Below are 23418 nucleotides of genomic sequence, written 5' to 3'. Positions count from 1 at the left end.
GATTTAAATAAGGTTTGTGCTCCAGCCAAGGGCAGCCGCCCCTGCAGACGGGAGCTGTTCTGGATGGTTCCCTGCCGCCCCCCACCAAGCCGCTTTATCAAGGGCCATCTGGTCAGCGCGGCATGCGTGGAGGAGCAGCACAGGGGTCCAGATGGATGGGTTCTTGGAGAGTTTTTTAAAAACTCGTGCACCCAACCCCTGAGTTGCCATATGCCAAAAGGTCACCTCGACCTGCATGGCAGCCTGCCTGGTTTTCTCTCTGTGGCGTTTCATTTGGAGTCAAGCACCCTGGTGCTTTCCGGGGTTGTGAGGTTTTAATTAATTAAATGTGTTGTTATAATCATTCTAAGTACTAATATCTTTGATAGCAGCCTGGCTGTCTCATCTGAGGTTTCAGAAAATAAAACTGAGAGGCAGAGTGGACCACGCTGAGTGGTCTCTGCCAGAGGAAAGCAGAGCAGCTCCCAAGGTTCAGACTGTTCACATTCAAGGTTCTCAGCATGGTCCCTGCCCCTCAACAGAGATGCGCACAATGGCTCCCAGGTCTTCAAGGCGCAGGGAGTGGCCTTACCTCTGCTCTGCAGCTGAGTAACCCAAAGGCTTAAGGGACTCAGACGGGAGGAAACGCAAAAAGAAGAATGCAAATCAGAGGGAGAATTAGTCATTTCTCCCCAATACTTAAGTCACCCTCAAGGAATAAAAAACGTTTGAAGGCAGTGCATGGATTCCCTGGTTCTCTTAAAGCGCAGCATTTCCTGAAGGTGGAGGTCAAGCATCGGGCGCTCACCGCTCCCGCGACCCCAGTTCCCACCCGTGGGCTAGCTGCAAATCCCTCAGCAGAGGCCAGGGACAGCCCAATAAAGCCCAGAGTTCAGCAGCTCCTCCGCCCAGGGGCCCTGGGTCTCTCCATGGCTGATCAGCCTCATCGTGGGGTCAGTGCGCCTGTGCCGAGTGTCAGGTGACGGAGCCCCCGGGCTGGCAACTTGCTGTGAGAGGGGCACGCTGCACAAGCGCCCCTCAATGGAGCGGGAATCTCATCAAAGCTTGACATTTGCTGAGCATCCCCAGGGGGCAAAGGTCCCCATTTCAATCACAGCGCCCCACTGCAGGCCCAGCAGGCAGCCTGGTGGCACTGACTGAGCTGCCATCATTCGCGTCACACGGCCCCACCACCTCCAGCAGCCCTGAAGGGTGCACGCGCCTCCGTGGAGCCATCCCATCCCAGGGCCTGGAATCCTCTCCTCACCTCTGTCCTCCCTGCCGCCGTCCTCCCCAGCATCTTCTGCACAACAGTAACTTCGCCTGCATTCTGTTCGAGCCCAGCACAGAGTCCTGAGCAATCCTCCCATTCAATTCCTGTTGCCCTGGCCATCCCCATGAGCCAGGTGACACCAGAGGAAGCAAGGTCATCCCTAAGGACACACAGTGAGAAGCCATTGCGTACCTGGGCGTACCTGGATGTACAGAGCAGTCATCTCTGCCTAGACCCCTTGCTGTGAGCCGGGAAGCGACGCAAATAAGAGCAGTGATGCCCAAAGGTCTGCATTCTTTGTTGTCTGAGCAGCCTCCGGGGAGGGGAGGTGGTAATGACACCTGGGGATACAGCCCCTCGTTATGTCCATGGTTCAGAGGCACAGTGGGGGCAGCATCTTTCTTAATGCTCAGGATGTGCGTTGAGAGCATCCCACCCCAGGGGTCTAAGGCTCAGGCTGGGACAGGGTTCTGTTTATATATTTTAAAAATCCACGATGTGTCCACTGTCCCTGAGTGAAATAAGCCCTGCCCCTGGGTTCCTCTGTGGTTAAGGGAGTATAGGGAGCCACACCCAGGGTCTCTGAGTTTTACTCACCTAAGCTCTTCATCCCTCAGTCCCTCTTTTTCTCCCGCTCCCTATCCCACCAACGCTGCATAAACACTGACACCTACTGTGTCAGCCAGGTATTCACATTCTAGCCCTCACTTCCACCAAGCTCTGCAAGGTGTTTATACTATCACCCTATCACCACTCCTTTAATGTTTCTATGTGTGAGCTACATGCAAAAAAAGCACAGGGGGCGACAGACAAATACACATGTACCCACCATGTAAAATTAATGTTTTCTATTTTGCCCCTTCCACTTCATAATCTTTTTTTAAGAGTGAAAATCTTACAGATAGATTAGAAATCTTCTTTGAATCTCACCCCCTAATCCTATTGAGACAGCCACTGTGCTCAAGGTGGTATGCATCCTTCATGTATGTATGTATATTTATAGTTTTCAGAAAACAGAGAGGCTGTGAGCTGCTGAGTACCTTGCCAAGGGGGCCACCCAGTTAGATGGAGGAACTGGGACTGGGAGGCCAGCTCCCTCCCAGATTTCTGAGCCGTGGGCACATACGTGCACAGGCAGGAGGTTCACAGAAGGTGAGAAAGAAAAAGGTGCAAAATTATCATTAAAAAAAGTCTCTCAAAGAGCAGCAGGTAAGGAAAGACATGGTTTTATGGCAGTCAGTGCTCTGGCTAGAAAGTGAGTGGACTGAGCTTTGCGGTGGCGTCCATGTCTTCATGGGACTTCTGACCATACTGGCATGTCTTTCCCCATCTCCAAAACTTCTCCAGAACAGGACAGTATCAGTGAAACTAGGAAAGAAGGATAACCCTGAGCTGTCCTTAGATGTGCTTCTTTCTCTCTTTTGATCAATCTTGTACTTCTAAGATCCAAGGGGTCTTGGGATATCCCTCAGTGAACATTCTTCAAAATCCCTAGTAATTTCAAACATTATTATTCTAAGTTTTCAAGATCCAACCATGTGGGGCCTTTTTTGCATATCTGTCAAACGATGATATTACAGGTCCTCTGCCTCTGTCACAGAGTCATACTTCCTTTGAAGGAAAATATGAGTCAAAATTCATTCATTTAAGGCATATTTACCAGTTACCTGCAATATGCAGACCTGTGTTCGTATTGGGGATGTGGCTGTGAACAAGACAACTGTTGTCTCTGTAACACTTATAATCTATTCAAGAGATAAAAAAGAATAGCCAAACAGTAAAGTGTATTTTACTAAAGTAGAAATATAGGTCTTATGCAAACATCAAGGAAAGGTATGTAATGTAGACACAAGAGATAGAAGCCTCCGGACCGAGCCCTCGGCGATGAGGGGAGGTGGCCAGGGGAGAAAGGGATGCCTCTGGACACTCCTCCAAACTGGACAACAGTGTGACTCCTAGGACGTGCTCTTTCTGCAGTGTGAGTAACTGTCAGTTCACGTGAGCACAAAGGGACTCATTCCCTTTGAGCGTTTCCAGAAACCCCGTCAACTCTGCTCTTTTGCGCCGACTCCTGATACTTTCTTTTGCACCAGGTTTTCTCATTCCTTTATCTCCAGCATCTGACGGTGACTGAAGGGTACTGGGGCATTGTGAAAACTGAGAGAATGAAGGAATGAATGAAGACTGTCAGTACCTGAAGGAGTCACCAGACACCCCCTGCGGAGGGAACTCTGGATGTCCTGCTGCTCTGACAGTCATCCTAACTCTGGCCTTGCAGAATCAGCCTGAAATATCTGGCAGAGACCTTTCTCAGCTTCCGCATCCTTTTCAAATATAAGAAGTAGAAGAGAGGAAAAGGAAGGGAAATATTCCCTAGAGAAGAAATAGTCCCTCTTGTTCCTTTTAAAGTCAATTTTTCTGAATAGTTCTCTAGACTGAGATCTCTGCTGCACAAAATGAGCTTCTCCCTCCTGTGGAGACTCTGCAATGCTATAATCCCGGCAGAAAAGAGAACCACAGGGGGAGGTCTCTCAGAAGAAGAGTCGGAGAAGGGCCTCACCCCAGCTCCAGCTTCTGAGCAGACTTGCCAGGAGCGGGGTTCGTTACCAATTGACTACCAACTCCAGGGCAGGAGAGATATTAATCCCGGCTTTATCCACACAGCTCCTGGGAGAATCTGCATCTTTGGATCCAGCTTTTCATTGACACAGGAGAGGGGGAGCTGTTAGGAGGGCCAAGAGAGTGGAAAAGCAGAGCCAACCAAAATGAAGTGGCCCAGACCACCTTTCTCCGGAGGGTCCCGGGCAGTCTTGTCTGGATGAGAGGACCCCTGCTTCTGGCCACAGTGGTGTAACAGGGAACAGTTCTGTCTGCCTGACCAGGACAACCAAAAACAGACAAGATGTATGAAACAATGACTGCCAAGGCTCTGAACATCAGGTAACGAGGGACAGTGATTCATGAGGGATGGGAAACAAAGATGGTCATCTGTGCAGTTACTGTGTTGGCTGCCTTAAAAGAGTATCCTGGCAACGGAAACAGATGGAGCCCTTGGGTCTCTCTGAGTTGAAGAGACGAAGTTGAGAGTCTGGGAGACCCCAGCAGCTAGAGATGCAGGACAGAGAACTAGAGAGGAGAGAGCAAGCTACCCGGAGACAGAATTTCAGAGCTTTGCAGGGCTCTCCTCAGGGTCTCAGCTGAGCACAAGAGACCACGCATGTATGGAACCCAAGGCTTGGGGAAGAATCACTCAGAGGTTAGCAGTAACCACACGGGGGCCAGGAAAAGTGCCTGTTCCTATTCCAGACTGATTCATAGATATGGGGCAGAGGACACTGGACAATATTTAGTGCTAGGGAGTAATTAGTCCTAGAGTGAGCAGGACTCCAGATCAGCCTAACAAATTTTAAAGGCAAGACCCAAAAGGATCAAATTTAAATTGATGAGCAGAAAACAAAGAGAGAGATGGCACACATTATAAGAAGCGACATCACTACAGTTTCTACAGACAGTTAAAGGATAATAAAGAAATATTATCAACAAGTTTATGCCAATAAAATTGACACTTGAAAAAAAAATCCTCAAAGACACAAACCATCACAGGACACTCATGAAGAAATAGAACCTGAATACTACTATATCTATTAAAGAAATTGAAACTGTAGTTAAAAATCTTTCCACAAAAATTCCAGTCCTAGATGACTTAGTAAAATATATCAAATACTTAACAAGGAAACAATACTAATTCTACATGAACTTTTTACAGAAATTTGGAAAGGAGAGAATATTTCCCAACTCAAGTCATAAATCAAGCCCAACACCAAAACTAATCAAAGATGCCAGTTCTCCCCAAATTGATCTACAGATTCCATGGAATCCATCCAATGAAAATCCTGGCAGGTTTTTTTTTTTTTTTTTTTAGTGGAAACTGACAAACTGATTTTAAAATTCATATGGAAATGTAAGACCTTACATAGCCAAAGAACTTTAAGAAATGAGAGCAAAGTTAGAGAACTAACAGTATCTAATTCCAAGACTATAATGAAGTTACAGAGCTAACACTAATTCCAAGACTATAATAAAGCAACTGCAATCAAGATAGTGTGGTCTTGGTGTAAAGACAGAGAAATGCACCCATGAAACAGAAGAGAGAGTCTAGAAGTAGACCCACACATATATGGACAACTGGTTTTTGACAAATGTACTAAGGCAATTCAGTGGAGAAGAAATACTCTTTTCAACAAATAGTGCTTAAAAAATTGCACATCCATATGCAAAATAATGGACTTCAAACCCTATCTCATATGACAAACAAAAATTAAAATGGATTGTAGACTTAAATACAAAACCTAAAACTACAAACTTTTAGAAGGACCCATAAGAGAAAAATTGATAAATTGGACTTTATTAAAATTAAAACTGTTTTTTGACAGACATCATTTACAGATTGAAAAGACAGCTAAATACTGGTAGAAAATATTTGCAAATATCATATAGTTACTAAGGGACTTACATGCAGAATATATAAAAACCCTCATAATTCAATTGTAAAGGAACAAACAACCCAATTTAAAAGTTGGCAAAAGATTCGAAAAGCTCGTCACCATCACCAAAGACAATACACAGATGACAAACAAGCACATGAACAGAGGCCTAACATCATTAGTTGTTAGGGAACATGCAAATTAAAACCACAATGAGGAACCACTGTACACTTATTCAAACAGCTAACATTAAGGAGACTGATGATATCTAGCATCTGCAAGGATGTGGAGGAACCGGAACTCTTTATGCTGCTGGTGTGAATGTAAAATGATACAATTTTGGAAAGCAGTTTGGCAGTTTCTTAAAAAGTTAAACATACACCTGGATATCAAGTGACCCAGCTACTCTTCTCCTAGGTATCTGCCCAAGATAAATGAAGGTGCATGTTCATATAGACCTGTACACAAATGTTCATCTCAACTTTATTTATAACAGCTTCAAACTGAAAGCAGCACAAATATTGATCAACTAGTCACTAGATAAACTGACTGTGGTACATCCTTGCAATGAAATACTATTTAGCAGTAAAAGGAATGACATATTGATACACGCATTTGGCTGAATCTCAAAATAATTATGATGAATGAAAGAAGTCAGAAAAAAAGAGTATATTCTCCATGATACCATTTATAAAAAGTATTGAAAGTATAAAGTAACCTACTGTAGGGACTGACTTCCCTGGTGGTTCAGTGGTTAAGAATCCTCCTGCCAATGTAGGAAATATGAGTTCTGTCCCTGGTCTGGGAAGATCCCACATGCCCTGGAGCAACTAAGCCCATGGGCCACAACTACCGAGACTGCGTGCTGCAACTACTGAAGCTGTGTTCCTACAGCCTTGCTTTGCAACAAGAGAATCCACCTCAATGAGAAGCCCACGCATTGCAATGAAGAGTAGCCCCTGCAAGCCATAACTAGAGAAAACCTGCATGCAGCAATGAAGACCCAATGCAGCCTAAATAAATAAATAAATAAATAAATAAATAAAGTAAACTACTGTGATAGAAAGCTGATCAGTGGTTCCCTAGGATCGAGAAGAGGGTCACAAAGGGAAATGAGAAAACTTTGGGGGGTTATGTGGCCATTATCTTGATGGTGATGGTTGGTAGGTGTATATATTTGGTATAACTTGTCAAATCGTACCCTTTAAATATGTATGGTTTCTTGAACATCAATTATATTTCAATAAAATGGTAAACAAAATAAAATGAAACAAAATATAAAAACAAAAACCGACCACAAATCAACCCTGTGGGATTTGCACTGAGTTCCATGTGGAGATGGATAGGGGGAGACAAATCTGTATAGGCTAGACACGAACGTGCTCAGGGGCCAGCGATGGGGCTGGGGGTAGCGGGGCTGGTGGAAGGACCAGCACTGTGAACAGACTCTGTGAGGGCTTAGAACAAAAGTCAGAGAAGTCAAAAAGTTTATTTCAGGTTGTTTGGCAGCTAACAATTCAGAAATTGAAATTCTGCGCGCACAGTAAGTCCAACACAACTAAGAAGTTCTCAGCTTTTTAAAAAGGACTCAGAAGGCACGGCCCCCAAACGCTGCCTGTGCTCATCAGGGCTGAGTCCTCCCAATGCACCCCTTCTCAGCTCTGACATCATTCTCAGGTGGCCCCAGCCCTGGGGCTGGCGGGGCGGGAGCCTGGTTTGAAGCAGGGTCCTAATTGTGCAATCAGAGATAATTGGCTTCTAGCTCTGATCCATTTCTCCTCCGGCCGCCAGGAAAAGCCGCCTCCTTTGTTTTTAGCCCCACATTCCCTCACTGTCAGCTGCGGCACATTTTCGTCTCCTCCGGTCCTCTTTCCTCTTCCCTCCCTGACTTCACATACCCCTTCACTCAGCTCAGGGCTGCTGAACCCCAGTTTCCCCACCTGGCCCTCTGCCTCCCCGTGGACAGCATGTTCTCAAAGTGCCCCCTTCCAAAAGGGCTGCTGCTCACCCTCGGAGACCGTTCCCCCTTCTGCTGCCCCTGGGCCATGCAGTGGCTCCCCTTCTGCTCCCCTTGAGGGGCAGCTCCAGAGCATCTCCTGCTCCAGACGATTTCTTTAAAAATCTATCACCCTGTTTTCTCTTAAACCAGCTTCCTGGGGGCTAGATTTAACTGCAGCCCCTCTCTGAGCCCCAAGATCCTTGAATTACTGAAAATGTCACCAGGCTTTCTGCAGAATGCTAAAGTAAAACAGAACTCACTCATTCAGGGAAAAAAAAGAGAGAGAGAGAGAGAAAAAGCCTGGGCTGCAATGACTTTACACATCAATAAGACACGTATGAAGCTGTTTGAGTTGTTAATGATTCACTGTGAAACATCCAATACCGCCTGGGACAAAGCACCTTACTCACCGCTAATGAATAGGCATACACAGAACATGAGATGCCTCCCAACCCTTTTCAGCTGCCTTTGATAATACAGGCTCCTGTATCATCCCCGCTGTATAATGAAAAGCTCAGCCTGAATTGTATCAACGCAAATCACAGGCGCTGCCTGCAAGCTTGTGTATTATAACTTATCTGTCGGGCCAATAAAAAGATGCTCCGTTATCAGTCTTGTCCACTTAACTATTAATAAGGCTCCCCAGGCCTTTCACAGCCCCCTGCAGCCTCCCCACACCCCTCTCCCACTCACACAGCCAGCCCTTCAGCCCGCTTAATCCCCCACGTGCAGACTTGACTAGGAAAAGGGGCGCAGGTCAGCTTGAGGGTCTAGGAAATACAATTCACATAAAAGAATAAAAGGATGCTCTTCCATGGTGAGATGTGGTCCTTCAGGGAGGCTTCCTCTGGGAGTCTTGGCTGGATGGGTGGGGGTGCTTCTGCCTCCTGTGCTCTTGTTCTTCGGGGCAGCAAAGGCAGGAGGAAGAGGGCTGGGCCGTCCCTCTTGGGGACCCACTCTCAGCCCTCTCTTTCCGCTCTGTCCCACCAGCCCCTAAGCCCCTGTCCTGACACATCCTCCACATCTGCTCCAGCCCTGGTCCCCTGCCTTCTCTGCTCCACTGGGAACCGGCAGGGGAGGGGACCTCTCCAAGGCAAAAGGAGACGAGAGGACATCCTGCTGCCAGCATAGCCCAATGTCACCTGGGCTGGGAGGGCACAGAGAGCCCCCAGCACTGGGATGGGTAGAGGACCGATTCCAGTGAGGGTCTTTGGCTCAGAGCTTTGTGCTTAATCAGAGTCGCTTTCCTTTACCTGTATTTTCTGGACTGTCTTTTCTGTTTCCAGACCCCCTTTCTCTTCATTTCTTACATATTGTTCTACTGCATATTTTACCAAAATTTACCAGTTCTCTTCTTTTATAAATAACAGCCTCACGTTCATTTTAGAATCAAGTGAAATGTACAGAATTGCACAATCACTAGAAGGAACCTTCTGGAAGAACTGCTCTGAAAGGGCTTGTTCTTACTAGTTAGCCTGACTTGCTGTGGCTGGTCTCCTTCCTGGTTGAGGAACAGCACACGAGACCCGTGTTTAATAGTTGTTCACACGCTAGTCATAATAACAAATAACAGCTGAAGTCTATTTACTCCTGCTCGTTACCGAGGGCCTTAGGACAGGCACAATGGCCTTATGACCAAGGGGTGGTTGGCTGGTCGGCAGCTGGTTGACCAGAAGCCGACTCTGTGACCCCTATTCCCGTGCTGTTTTCCCTTCCACAGCGCTAGCGCCTCTCTTTGAGCAGAAGGTGGTCATGGGGTCACCCCCTCGCCCTCCGCAGCGGTGCTCTTTTCTAACAGCTGGAAGAGACTGGCTTAGCGTCCAGAGGGAAGGAGGGTTTCCTCTCTTGTGTAGGACACTCTGCTAAGGTGGTCCCCACCCAGTCACCCACCTGTGTGGCAGATCACCAGCATTATTCTACGTAGTTCCTGCAACAACTCAGGGTAAAGAATAAGATTCCCAAAATATGTATGCAAAGACTGAGGCCCTATAGAGCTAAAGGCCCCCCCAGAACACGGCCAGGCCTGTGCCCCCCTCCCTAAGGTGCTCCTCTTTCTCTACTCTGCTGCCTCACTCAGTTGCCTCTGCAAATAGCAACATCAAAAGCAGTCCCCTTTGTTTTGTTTAGGAAGACAACATGAAGAAAAAGTTATCTTCAAACTACAAGAGAAACAGAGGTAAGCAGAATGTAATTACCCAAGCTGGAAGCTTGCCATCGACAGCAGCTGCAGAATTCCATGGCGGGACACAAAAGCAATATTGACCAAGAAATATCATGTTACCCTTGGCAGGCCCATTGTGACAGTCTGCTTCTCACCGCACATTTACTCAGAAGACCTACGAGTCTGTCCACTTAGGACGAGAAACTCATCCATGGCACCTGCAGATGCTCGGGAAGGCGGCGTCTGAGGCTGAGAGGCAGAGACAGGTGAGAGGAATGAGTCCTGCACACACTAAGGCATGTCTGGTCTCTCTCTGCGGACAAGGGGCGCTGGGGAGAAACAGGGTGATGACAGAAGAGGATAAACTGCCAAACCCAAACCCACCCTCGAACAAGGCAGACTGAGCTCTTGGCACTAGGCAGGCTTATCCCTCTGTCCTCAGGCTTTTAGAGGGGAGTTTGCAAGCACGGCAGGGGCAGATAGGGGAAAGGGCCCCTCAAGCAGGATCCAGATCGATATGGAAGGCTTTGCAGCACAACTGTGGAATCTTCCAACACTAATAACAGAGCTGTTTCCTTGTGGGCAGGGTGGGTGCTCAAGAGGCAGAGATGGAAGGAAGAGGGGCACGCAGGCTGGGAAGAGCAGGAGCTCTCAGGGGAGAGTAAAAGAGAAAGAAGATGAAGGCAGGAGGGGTGGGGGGACATGCTAGACTGGTAAATAAATTGGAAATTTAGGGCGTGGCTGGACTTTGAAGGATCAAGAATGTGTAGGCTTTAGGTATTCATTAAGGAAAGCCAGTGTACTCTGTGTGTGTCTGTGCGTGCGTGCATTTAGTGCAGAGGTTGATATTTTGCAGGGGTGTTTTACAGGATATCATTTTTTAGCAAAAGAGAATGTCATCAGAAATCTGCCTTTAAAAAAAGTAAACTATTTGGGGAAAACAATTTTGACGGATGCCCTCAAAAATCTGCATATTTCCAGGACCAAAAAGGTCAAAAGTACCATTAATTTGAAGGATGATTTTGTCATCACTGGTTTAGGGCCCATTTAACAACAGGAAGCTTTTTTGTGAAAATATTCTGAGAGAGAGAGAGAATTATTTTTACACAGAATTTGGCTGAGCCTCTCTTGGAAAATGTTTCTAATTCTTGGCTTTTCCTAATGAGTTCAAGTTTGATCCACTATTCTGTCTGGAAAAAGCATTCACTCTTTTGGAAAGGTAAGGAAGCTTCTTTGGCATAAATGGTGTTCTTACATTTATTTTTTAAACTCTACTTGAAACTGAGGTTTACATTATTCTGGAATCTTAGGCACAGAGAAGAACAATAATTCAACACTTTTGCTATTAAATATGCTGACATGTTTTGCTTTTTTGTTTGTTTTAAATAAGGAGGATTGACGGATGCGTAAAAGGTATGTCAAGGAGTTCCAGATGTCTTTCACCTGTTAGGTGCTTTGTAAGAGTGAATACAATGCCGGCTTCTGCTACCTGTCAGATTCCTAGCACTGAGCCTGGTGCGTCCCAGCTCCCACTTCATGCTGCTTTTGGAATGCTCTCTGAACGCCAAGGGGACACAGAACAGGCCCATTGCAACCCTGCATCCAATCTCCTGCCCGGGAAACAGACCCAAGTGTGTGCTCGTTTCCTATTCCTCCACTTTCCGTTGAGGGTGAGGTTTCACACTTTAGCAGCAAATTGCACTTTCTAGCAACATCAGAAGCTCTTAGCATGCCAGAAAAATCGACCCCAGTTAACGTGGCAACAGTCTAGAGAGGTTTGCAAACAGCAAATTAAATGCACCACAGAGTTAAAACATGGGTTCTTTTGAAGAGTCCTTTGTAGGAAAGTAGCGGTGCCTCTGTTCAATGAAGGTGCCATGTGGGGGGAAGGGGAGATTTGGGAAGCCTCTTGTCTGCCCCCTCGCCCCATCTTGGATCCTCTGTGGTGGCTGGACAGCCAGGATTTGCTTCTAATTTGAAGAAAGTCTCCTAACCTCTCAAAATCAAGCTTCTTCATCTGGAAAGTAGGACAATCTGCTCAGTTCTCTGCCTGTGACTCCAGGGCACACAACTCATTTTCCATCACCATTTCCTCCACCTCCTGAATCACCCCTTCCTACAAGAAAGACTCTCCTCCCACAGATGGGAGGGACAGTTCTCTCCCACCCCAGCCATGCTATAGGTTGTAATGGCTCCAAAGCCATGTCTTAGCAGATCCCTTCTGGTTCCCCTCCCAGACAGCCTCCCTGGAAATGCCTTGTAAGGGACCTGCCTTCCCTGGGCTACCCACCATCTCCAGGGATGTTCCAATGGTAGGAAGTCCCTTCTCATTTGTAAACCCACAGAGTGTCACATGACATTTAAGTCTCCTCTCCAGCCAAAGGAATAGACCCTGAATGTTAAGTGAATGATGTGTTCCCCAGCTCACAGGAGGACGCACCTCATAGGAATTTGTTCATTGATCGTATGGGGCTCAGCATGGACTTGTCCAGATATAATGCTGTTAATGGTTGTCAGTGTTCTCCGTGGGCTCACAAAAATAACTTTAACCCTTCATGTGACTAAAATGCTCTTCTGTGGTCTTGTTACACTAACAATTAAGCAACATGTGAAAACAATTAAACAAATTAGTCTCCCTTCTAAGAGTGTTCGTTGAGGATAGAAATGGCATCATATCCATCCTTGCAGGACTCAGCAGCATCAGTGGTCCCAGCCAGCACTTACGGGGCTCACCGAGTGCCAGATACTCTTCTAACGGTTTCAGTATAGTAATTAATGGAATCTTCACACCAAGCTAACGAGGTACAGGCTCTATTGCTATTCCCACCTTACGGTTGAGGCCACCTGGTGTGAACTGGTAAGAGGTAGAGCTGGAATTTGAACCCAGCGTGTGCCTTCAAACACACGCTTTTCTGAAAGAGCCCTGCAGAGGTACTTGTCGAAGACAGAGACGTAAAGAAATAGGTTGCTTTGACATAGGGATGATTAATTATAAGAGGTGAGGAGGGTTAGGCTGATTCTTTAATGCGAGATTTTGGTATTTTAGAGGCTGTGGGAGCATGGATGTTACCGCTATTGGTCTAATTTCCCATATGAACATCGGCTTGAGTTTTCAGGGAGACAAGCAAGGTGAAGGCTCTCCCCTTGATCAGTCAAGGTCAGTCTTTTATATTTTTCCTACAAATGGAAATAAAGACTAGTGTGATTTCCCTGAGATGACTGGGGAGTCTTAGCAAGAAGGAAAGGAGGAAACAAAGTGAGTTTAAAGCAAGAGTGTGTGAACTTGAGAGAGGCTGCCCCGGGAAGTGAGATCCCTGTGATCGCAGGAGGTGACGGGAGGGCTCCAGAAGAAGGGGAAGGGGAAGGGGGGCTCTTCCCTGGAGTCTCACCATCTGCCGCACATCTCTCCACTGGCATCCCCCACTCTTGCCTGTAGACCTAGCCCCACAAAATGCACACATTCTTCTCTCTCTCTCTCGTCCTTTGGACCAGACCCTCTGTGTGCACAGAACTGGATCCAACAAGTATTCAGATGCTACTAGACGAAACAGCCTTCCTCTCACCTTGGTCCTCTCCTGATGAGGACTACCCCAGCTCTCTTTTGCTCTTCTGAAGCCCTAACCCTCTCTCTGTCTCTCTCTCGCTTCCTACAGACTACTGTACTTCCTAAGGGTCACCTCGACGTGATGACTCCGTATCTTTCCCTGATCCCACGTTCCCCTGTCTCCTGGGCGCTGCTCTGGGGTCTTCCCAGTCAAGAACTGAAATCTGCTTTCTCTCCTGTAGGAGGATAAACTCCTGAACACAGCACAGACACCCCCTTCCTCCACTCTCACCTGAACCCCAACGTCTCTGAAGCCAAAATGGCCTTCCCTCCCTCCTTAAAATCTTCTCCTCCTAATTTCCTTAACAATATCCTTTTTCTAGAATCATCCAGGATGAAAATGTGGATAAACATTCCACCTTTCCTTTATCCCCTAAATCCAATCCATTGGCACATCTGACCACCTCCACCATCTCTGTCTCACTCCTCCCCCCCTGTTTCCCATCACAGCTCCTCGACTTCCCAGCTGTTCTGACCACTATGCCAAGTCCCTAGTATTTAACAGCTCGGTGGGTTAGAGCCCACACTCTGGCATCAGGGCAATTAAATAACATAATAACAGTACAGGCCACACAGAGTGGTTGATAAGATTAATTAAATAGTCACATATTGAGTAAATTCTCCATAAGTAGTAGTTATTACTAATATTACTTTTCTCTAGTTTCACCTCTGTTCCAATCCATCATGTCCTCTACCAAAAGAATAATTTCTCAGTATGATGTTCTGCCAATACAACTTCACTAAGTTAAACCACAAAAGTTTCCAAAATATTTAATAAATAAAATCAAAACTCTGCAGCCTGCCACCCAGTGTCTTTTTGACATGTCTCCTAGCCTAAGGATCTTTCTTATGCTCTGGTCAGAACGATTAGTCTACGGCTCCCAGGACCTGCGTCCCTGCCAACTTTGCTGTCTGTAAGTCTGCGTAGCTTCAGATAGGGGCCTAACTCCACTCAAAGCACTGCATCCAGAGCCCCAATTCCTTAACCTCCTCTGATCCCATTTTGTGTTTTTGTTGGTATTGCTGACTCAATACTAACTACACACGGTCTTTTGTTTATTATTTTTATCTCTATACTCCAAAGCCATAGGAGTCTGAGATTTGATTTTACTCACAGCTGTCACCCTGTCTGTACAAAGCACACAGTAGATTCTCAATGATTTTTGTTTAATATAAGTGATGTTTATCTCTACTGAAACGCTAAGTGGTTGATGAATCAGGCAGAGCTGTGAAGAGGGCTTGGATGGGAGAAGCAGGGGCTCTCCGAGCATGGGTGAGCGTGGCGGAGAGAGAGCTGTTGATAACGGCCATTCTGATGGCTTCAGGCCAACATCCAAGCCCTTTTCCTCCATGACTGTCTGTATGACACACCCTGGCAGAGACCACTAAGGACCTTTTCACACTCCTGGACAACCTACCCTGCAACATGAATACAATTGTGCATCCCAGGCACAGGCCATGCCAGCTACTGTCCTTAGATGTGGTCAGGGACCACGTGTCAGCCACATGTATACTGAATATCTGCTCCATGGGGTGGCCTTAGCTGGTGAGTCTGATTGCACAGCACAGCTAATTTTGGAGGGCTGCCTGGAGGAGGAAGGCCGTGGCCTATCTATTTGCTAGATAGAATGAAGGATGACATTTGAGCAGCAACCTACAGTGGCTGAGCCAGGGATGAGCTGTCTGGTCACCTGGCCCATTTCTCCCTGTGGGGCACACACAGACCGCACTGCAAAGCTGCCTTACCTTTAGACAGAACACTCAGTGCTTCTCCCGAGTGCAATGTGGGCAAGATAACGTGCAGTTCCAGGCCGAGGCCGAGTTCTCTCCCACCCTCTATGGTCAGAAAGGCCAGTGTAACCTAGAAGCCAGCTGGCCAAAGACAGCAGAGCCACGGCATGAGGAGATCTGAGTCCCAGGACAACCCCCAAAGGACTGTGACATGGGAGAGGGAACAGACGACTCCTTCTGCATTAAGTACTAAGATCTGCAGGTTGTCAACTGTAACACGTAGAATTATTTAGAGTAACTAAAACACTGTTCAAAGCACTTCTCCAAATGTCAGCTCAGCTGAACCCCAGAGCACATGTGGGATAAAGGAGGGATGAGTCTGACTGTGCCTTTTTCTTGGTGAGAAAAGGAATGTTTCCTTGGCCTGCCCTGAATCTCTCAATCAGAAGCTAGGTCTCTTGGAGAAATTGTGTACTTATCTTTCCACTTTGCCATACTCTCTCTCATAAGGGTTGAAACTGCTGTTTAATACTGTTGCTGTTATTTTCTCCCTAGACCTACATATTCCATCTCTGCAGCACTACCTGCAACTGAGGTTTCTAGACCACGTCGCTCTTCCTAAGAGGCAGGAAGGGGGAGAGAGGAGGGAGGCGAGGGCTCTTGAGACTGTGCCAGGTGAAGATGGAGGACGGCTTGGCTGGCCCTTGAGTGCATGCTGTTTTGTCTGGTTCTTGTTTTCTATCTCAGAGTGAAGAGATGCTACTTAGTCAGGGTCGGCCTGCCTCCTTGTATCCTGTCCTCCTCTCTCTCCTGACGAGAGGACTTCGAGGGGAATTTCAAGAAGCGGATGTTAGGAGGAGTGACATCTTTTTCCCTGCACAGAGGACACTTCAGTTGCTGGAAGAACAGGGCAGAAACAGCAGCTCACCTCTGCTTGGCCGTGCTGCTCCGTGGGGTGGTTGCCGGGGATTAAGGAGGGTCCAGCCCCACCCCGGCACCCCTCTCCCTCCCACCTGCCTGTCACAAATCCTGAGTTGATCCTGGCTCATGCCCAAAGGGGGAAATATGCCAACGCCATCCAGAAACACAGTGCCCTCCTTTCTCGTCCCTCTTTCTTCCCTTTTTATCTTTCTTGGCAATTATGAGTTTTATTCCTACAGGTGGAGAGTATATAGGTTCCAAATTCCTCCAAATCAAGAAGTGATGGCAATTGGAATGGACCTGGTATGAGCAGACCCACCAAAAGTACCCTTCCATGAGCTCAAGGAAGCCCTTGCTATGCCTTCCTACCCACCAACAGCCTTCAACATGGCAGCTGGCACACAGTTGGTGCTTCATAAATGTTCAGTGAGTGAATGGATGATGTGATTATGGTCTTACTGCCTATAAATGTATATTTATCAGCTGATATCCAATCATATTACAAATGGATTGAGACAAATGACCAAATGTCTCTATTCTAACAACTGCAACTAATTTTACATGTTCTTTGTTAACAGGCAAGTAAGAAATGCTTCCATTACTTTCTGGTGGGAAAAAAAAAAAGGTGCTGTGGGTCTAAATTCAAGCAGTAAATCAAAAACAATACTCAGACATCTGCGGGAGAGACAAAGGGACGTTAGCAAAACAGAGAAGTGAATTAATTCAAGTTTCTGGGAAGCAGGAAACAACTCCTTCTTGGGTATCTAAGCAAGAAAAATCCTGGACTCTTAGCAACAACAGAGGGCCAGATGGAATTGTCTTCAGGTGGTTTATGGGGGCTGGCAGGAAATGGAGGTAAGACCAAGTGAGAATTCAATTCAACAAATATGTTTTGGGCTCCTAAATTACGCTTGCCTGATTCTTTAGGGGAAACAAAGAGTGATCAGAGCTTTGTTCACCAATATCTGTGAAAGAAACAGGAGAAATAGAGGTATCTACCACCAATTAATCTAAGGCTGAGTATGATTCATGATGAGTGGTCCACTAGAATTACACACTGCACTGGAAATGCAAAGGAAAGACATATTTTGTCAAGGTAGAGGATGATGGCGTATATGATAGGACCGTTAAGAGAGGTAGAATTTACTTAAGCTTTGTAAGTTAGGTATCACGTTGGCTGGCAATCATAGAGCAGAAGAAAATAGGAACAAAGATTATAGAAAGAAAGAATGTTATAATGTTAAACTGGAGAAAGGTAATTATTAAATTGGTCAGTAAAAGTAGGTATAGGAGAGGAGAAAAAGTTTTGCTGAAAAGAATATTGGGAAGTTTGACAGGGTCACTTTGTTGAGGGTTTTATGTGTGAGGCTTAAGCATTTATGCTTTGTTCTGAATGCAAAAATGAGCCATGGAAAGCTTATGAGCATGAGAGTGAATGGACACATCTTCTTTATCCATCCATCTGTTGATGGACACTTAGGTTGTTTCCATGTTTTGGCTATTGTAAACAGTGCTGCGGTGAACATTAGGGTGCGTGTATCTTTTTGAATTATGGTTTTCTCCAGATATATGTCCAGGAATGGGAATGCTGGATCATATTGTAGCTCTATTTTTAGTTTTTTTAAGAAGATGTGGTACATATATACAATGGAATATTAGTCATAAAAAAGTACGAAATAATGCCACTTGCAGCAACATGGATAGACCCAGAGATTGTCATGCTGAGTGAAGTAAGTCGGACAGAGAAAAACAAGTATCATATGATATCGCTTATATGTGGAATCTAAAAAAAAGGCTACAAATGAACTTATCTACAAAATAGAAGTAGAGTTACAGATGTAGAAAATAAACTTATGGTTACCCAGGGGGTAAGAGGGGAGGGATAAATTGGAAGGTTGGGATTGACACATACATACTACTATATGTAAAATATATAACTAATAAGGACCTACTGTACAGCACAGGGAACTCTACTCAATACTCTGTAATAACCTATATGGGAAAAGAAGCTTAAAAAGATTGGATATATGTATAATTGATTCACTTGGTTATACACCTGAAACTAACATAACACTGTAAATCAACTATACCCCAATAATTTTTTAAAAAAAATAGTGAATGGACAAAACCTGTATTTTAGGAAGACAACACTGAAGGCAAGGGGAAAACTACACACAAGGAAGGGTCTGGAGGTAGTAAAACTACATCGAAGGTGAGGTAGGGCTAGGAGGCTCTGAGACAGTGCAGTGCTGGTGGCAGTGTAACAGGAGGGGTTTGGGCTGAAAGGCAGATCATATGGGCAGGCTGTGGCTGCTGACTGAATGTGAGGATAAAAGAAGAAGTAGAGGAGCATTCTAGGAGTTGGAGCCACAGTGACAAGGGGGAGGAGGATGGCATCAAGAAAGTCGGGGGAGAAGAGACAGTGAGCTCACACTAGGTGGGCTCAGTTTTTCTCTGTAGAGTAAGGGCAGGAGTCTTGAGTGGGAAAAAGGAGACAAAGATGGATTTGGGAGTATTAAAAATGGCAACCAACTGAAGGAGCTATTGTGAGTTCAATAGGAGATCAGAGAAGAAAAAAGAACGAAGTGCTGTCCTCTATTCTAAAGACCTGGTTAAGTCTGAATTTCAATTGTTGATAGTGATCTACATTTGCTGACGGACCTTCCCTCCGACAGTTGGCTGGTTCCCTACCAGAAGAATGTTGATTCCTGGAGATAAGCCCTCTCTTCTCCAGCATCCGAGTGCATCGTGGACCATCTCAGACAGCCTCACATCACTGGGTATAGCCTCCCCAGATTTCACAGCTTCCTGTATAATTCCTTGTGATTTGTAAAGCTAGGTCTAGGATACAGGCAACTGAAAGAATGAAAAGATTCAGTACCAAGGTCAACACCCTAATTTCTTGACCTTTACAAATATCAAGGAGTTGGTTCTCCTAGACCCCAAGAAGTTAGAAGCCTCTGCACTAAACTTCAAATATATGTTATAAAGAGAATACCAGGACCACGTGAGACTAGTAAATATCTTACAAGGTGCTAAGGATGCTGATATCTAATTCTAATGATGGCAGTTCTGTGAGGAGGTTTTATTATCCCCAACTACAAATGCTAGCATGGACCATGACTAGCGCAGTGGACTAAAATTCTGCGAGTTTCACTCCAGGCTGACCATTCACTGGCCATGTACTGCCAGAAACATCCCTCAGCCTTTCTGGGACTCTGGCTGCTTGATGTAGAAATGGGGCTGATGACGGCTGGTAATGGCCCCCTTGATAAAGCCGTGGGGATGATGAATGTGCTGGCCTCTAGATAAGACCCCCTGGGCTTGGGAGGAGAAGGCACAACCAACAAGGGTGCAGAGATGTTCACCACCTCAGCTCCATCCCCAACCCTGGGCTGTCTCTACGAACCCAGAAGATTGGCTGTCCAGTCCTCCTAACACAACATGGCTGAAGCCGTATAGACAAGGGGAAAATCACATTTGAGATTAAACTTCTAAAAAGAGCTGTCGAATTTGTCAGCCGTTCCCCTTCTGACCTCTGCTCAGTGCTGAGAAGCAGCGGTGCCTCCCCCAGCATGTTTCTCCTCTGCAAGAGCAGGATGAACGGAGCATACTTAAATAAACGTCTGCACAGCAGCCCTGTCAAACATTAAAAGAACAGACTCCCTCAGTCAGCAACAGGGCATGGGACCCAATCCCTGAGTGTTAGAGCTCCCAGCCTCTCCCCCACGGGCACTTCGAACAGCTTGTCAGAGGGATGCTTTTGTTTCTGAGGTTTTAACCCTTTGTCTGACTTGCCATGCCATTTTCCATATGCAGGTTCTGACTTCAGCACCTTGGACAGTGCATAGAGGAAAAGGGAACCTGCTGACCATTCAGAAGGGAAAGGGGCCAGTGGTGAAGACCAGCTTGGCAGTGGGTCATGGGGGCTTTGAGAAGCTATGAAATTTTGATAGGCTGGAGAACAAGGCTGAGATGGGCTAAATCTAGGCGGATGGGAAACTGGCAGAGGCAGCACCTGGGAGAAAGGAGGTACCATCTGAGCAGACAGGTAGATGAGAAACGCCCGCCTGCTTTACAATATGGAGAACCCATCACCCAAGCAGGATGAAGGCCAATTCTGATTATAAACAGCACTTATTTGGACAGTAGCGAATGAGTGTGGTTTGTAAAATAGCATAATAAAGCTTACCTGGGATGAGTTTGTGGGGATTAAATGAAGGAACATATACACATGATCAGGTGGTTTGCCTGATACTTCCTAGGGGCTCAACAAAAGCTAATTGATGCACCAAATGCCAGCTCACCATGTCTTGCTTCTTCCATTTATTTACTTTAAATCAGTGCTACTGAGCACCAGACATCAGAGAAGGCAGGTCCTGGCTGTACAAAACTACAGAAGAAAAACCCCCATCCTTAAGGAATTCACAGTCTAACTCCCCATGTAAACCAGGCTTATCTGGTTTATAACCTCCATTCCTTCATCTGCAAAAATGCAAGGATGGTCACATTTAACTCAATCCCCCAGCTGCTGTGGTCCCCTGTTCCCTCCTTAGTTACCCATCTGATGGGAGCAGGAGGGACACAAGTGGTGTCAAAGGTGAGGACTTCATCCTGTGGGACCAAAGGTCTGCCACAGTCCTTCCCCACAGTAACCGCTTTTTAGAGGCAAACACTTAGGATGTTAACGCTTTAGAACCAGGGGTCTCATTTCCCTCTTCCCTTGGGGAGATTCACAGGAAGCTTCAATTTCCTCTCCTTCTCTGCCAAATGAAGGCCCCCTCTGTGGTCCAGCTGCCATGAAGGGAGGTTTGCCCACTGCCTCACTCCACCTTTGACAGAGCTTGTGACCCGACGATGTCGATCACATAACTTGTACAGAGAGGGTCCTGAGGAGGCCGGGGGCTGGGAGTGAAGGCTGTGGATGCCTCCTCACCTCTAGCCCCTGTTCCTCAACTGCATTCAGAAAATGGGAATGGCTATGTCACTACAACCTCCCCCAGATGAGAGGGGAGAATCACCACAGGTCGTTGGTTTTCTCAGCCCTGGGGCACTGGTTTGGAACTCATGCCCACGTCTCTTGAGACTGGACTCCAGGCCTGCAGGACAGAGGGCTGGTGCAGCCAAGAAGACTACAGCAGTCCTCTCCTGTCCCCACCACCGCCAGAGGTGGAAACGGGGGGTGGTCCTGGTGTCCCAACCCTACAAACAGCAGAGATGAGGCTCAGAGTTTAAGCGATCTGTCCAAGGTCAGATGGGCGGAAGCATCGGCTTGGACAAGGACACAGCTCAAATCCTGACTCCAAGTGTGGAAACACCTGGCACCCTGGGGTAATGGGGGTGCCAAAGGTGACAGCGGACAAAGGAAAGGAGGGAAGTTCTTAGAGGACGACATGACAGAGCAAGCACTGAGATTCAGGATCAGTGTCTGGACTACCAGGGGCCTGGTGCCTCCGTCCTGGGGAGGAGAGGGGGTGAGGCCAAGGGGGGATGGGGAGGAAAATCCCTCCCCCTCTGCCAGCCTGTTCTCTGTCTGAGAACCACAATTCATCTGCTCTCTGAACTGGGGAAAGCAATGCACCCAGATGGCCACCTCAGTTCTATTAAGCCGTTTAAACATCTGAATTGATGGCCCTCCTCTTCCCTCTCAAGGCCTATTATTTAGGTTTTTTGTTCACCCTAACTCTGCCACACACCATGGTACTTGCAAATGGGGTCACACAGATTGAGAATCGCTAACAACAATTGCAGCAGGTCCTATAGGAGACCCAGGTGAACCCTGCTGTGTGGATATGTGAAAATCTTCTAATTTGACATCGCAGCATAAAACCCATGTATTCCCACTCCCCACCCCCTCACCCCACCCCCGCCCCCTCAAAAATCCCGTTTCCTGCTCTTCCCAGCCTGCCTCTGAGCCAAGATAATGGGAGCCCCAGGCAACTCCTGTCCTCCTCCCTCCAAGTAAGACACTGATAATTTACTTGCAAAAAAGACACAAAATTTAACTTTCCTCTCTTCTATCCCCTCTACTATTCAGTTTGCTACTGGAAATCAGTTGCCCCCTCCAACTTCCCTGAATCCCCACCCCCACATTTGCCGAGGTCATTGAGAGAACAAACGCCAGTTTTCCGTTTAACAATCAGCCGTGGACACCTTGTCCCTTTAGTTAACAGAGCATCCTGCAGGCTCACAGAGCCCATCTGCTTCCTGAGGCTGCACAGCTGACCCCTGAGGCTGCCCTGCACACACCCCATCAGCTCAGTGAGCCTGCAGTCTGAGCACAGACACCCAGCCCAGAGGGGGCTCCTGCGGGGAGATCAAAGCAGAGTCATCCTGCAGGGTGGTTATGCTCGGGGTGGGTTCAGGGAGACGAGGAGGGTAGGTAACGAACAGTGATGCTTAAAGAGTCCAAGGCACTTCCACTCAGTGATGGGAAGGGGACCATCTGGATCCTGTTTGCTAAGAGAACCCGTCCCTGCCCCTGGAGGGGCACCAGCACGCGGCACTAAAGCCAGTGCCTCCAGGAAGGACTAAGGCTGCCACCTGCTCACCCCCCCTCAGCTCGGGCCAGGCCCAGGCGAGCAGTCTCCTTTGTCATCTCACTAGACCTTCAAGGTGGCCTCGGAAAACGTGTCTTGGGCATTTTTACCCTCCTCACCTTTTATCCTCCTCACCCGCCCCCCGCCCCCCGCACTGCCCCACTTCACAAATGAGGAAACAGCTTCACAGATCTATCCACTTCATGTTGCGGGCACACGGCCAGTAATAACACCTGCTAAGGTGGATGGGATCCTTGCGGTCTGCCCTGCACTGTGCTAACCCTCTGTGAGGATGTTACTTACCTGACTCTCCAACAACCCCGAGACGTTCTGTCATCAGCTTCAGTTGACGGGGGAGGAAGCCCAGGCTCACGGAGGTTATGAAACCTGCCCACATTGACACAGATACTAAATGGTGGGGTTTAAACCCAGGACTCCCAAGCCGAACCTATGCTGTTAGTTGCCACATAAGTAAACGTTAGGGTTTCAGGGATTTGAACCCATGGATGTACTCTTCAAGTTTCTTGCTCTTCAAGCCCTGTCACTCGATGTACACGGAAATGGTTTAAAGTGTCCTCCTTAAAAAGTGAAACCATGTGATGTTTGGATATCTGGCTCTCTCCCTCCTTCCCCTCCCCAGTTCTTGCAGGGTCACAGGAACCTCCAATGGACTTCGTGGTCCTAGTCATGAGAGTGAAGTGGGTGCTTCCATAGGAAGCGTTTGTGC

General features: G+C 47.0%; 1 protein-coding gene across 3 annotated transcripts in view; it reads right to left on the bottom strand.

Annotated features, from left to right (window-relative positions):
• Nucleotides 1–23418, bottom strand: part of OPCML (opioid binding protein/cell adhesion molecule like) — a 1059893-nt gene that overhangs the window by 659584 nt on the left and 376891 nt on the right. The window lies entirely within an intron of this gene.

Source organism: Hippopotamus amphibius, chromosome 9 (assembly GCF_030028045.1).
Source record: "Hippopotamus amphibius kiboko isolate mHipAmp2 chromosome 9, mHipAmp2.hap2, whole genome shotgun sequence".
Classification (NCBI taxonomy): Eukaryota; Metazoa; Chordata; class Mammalia; order Artiodactyla; family Hippopotamidae; genus Hippopotamus; species Hippopotamus amphibius.
This window is presented reverse-complemented; position numbering and strand designations above follow the sequence as displayed.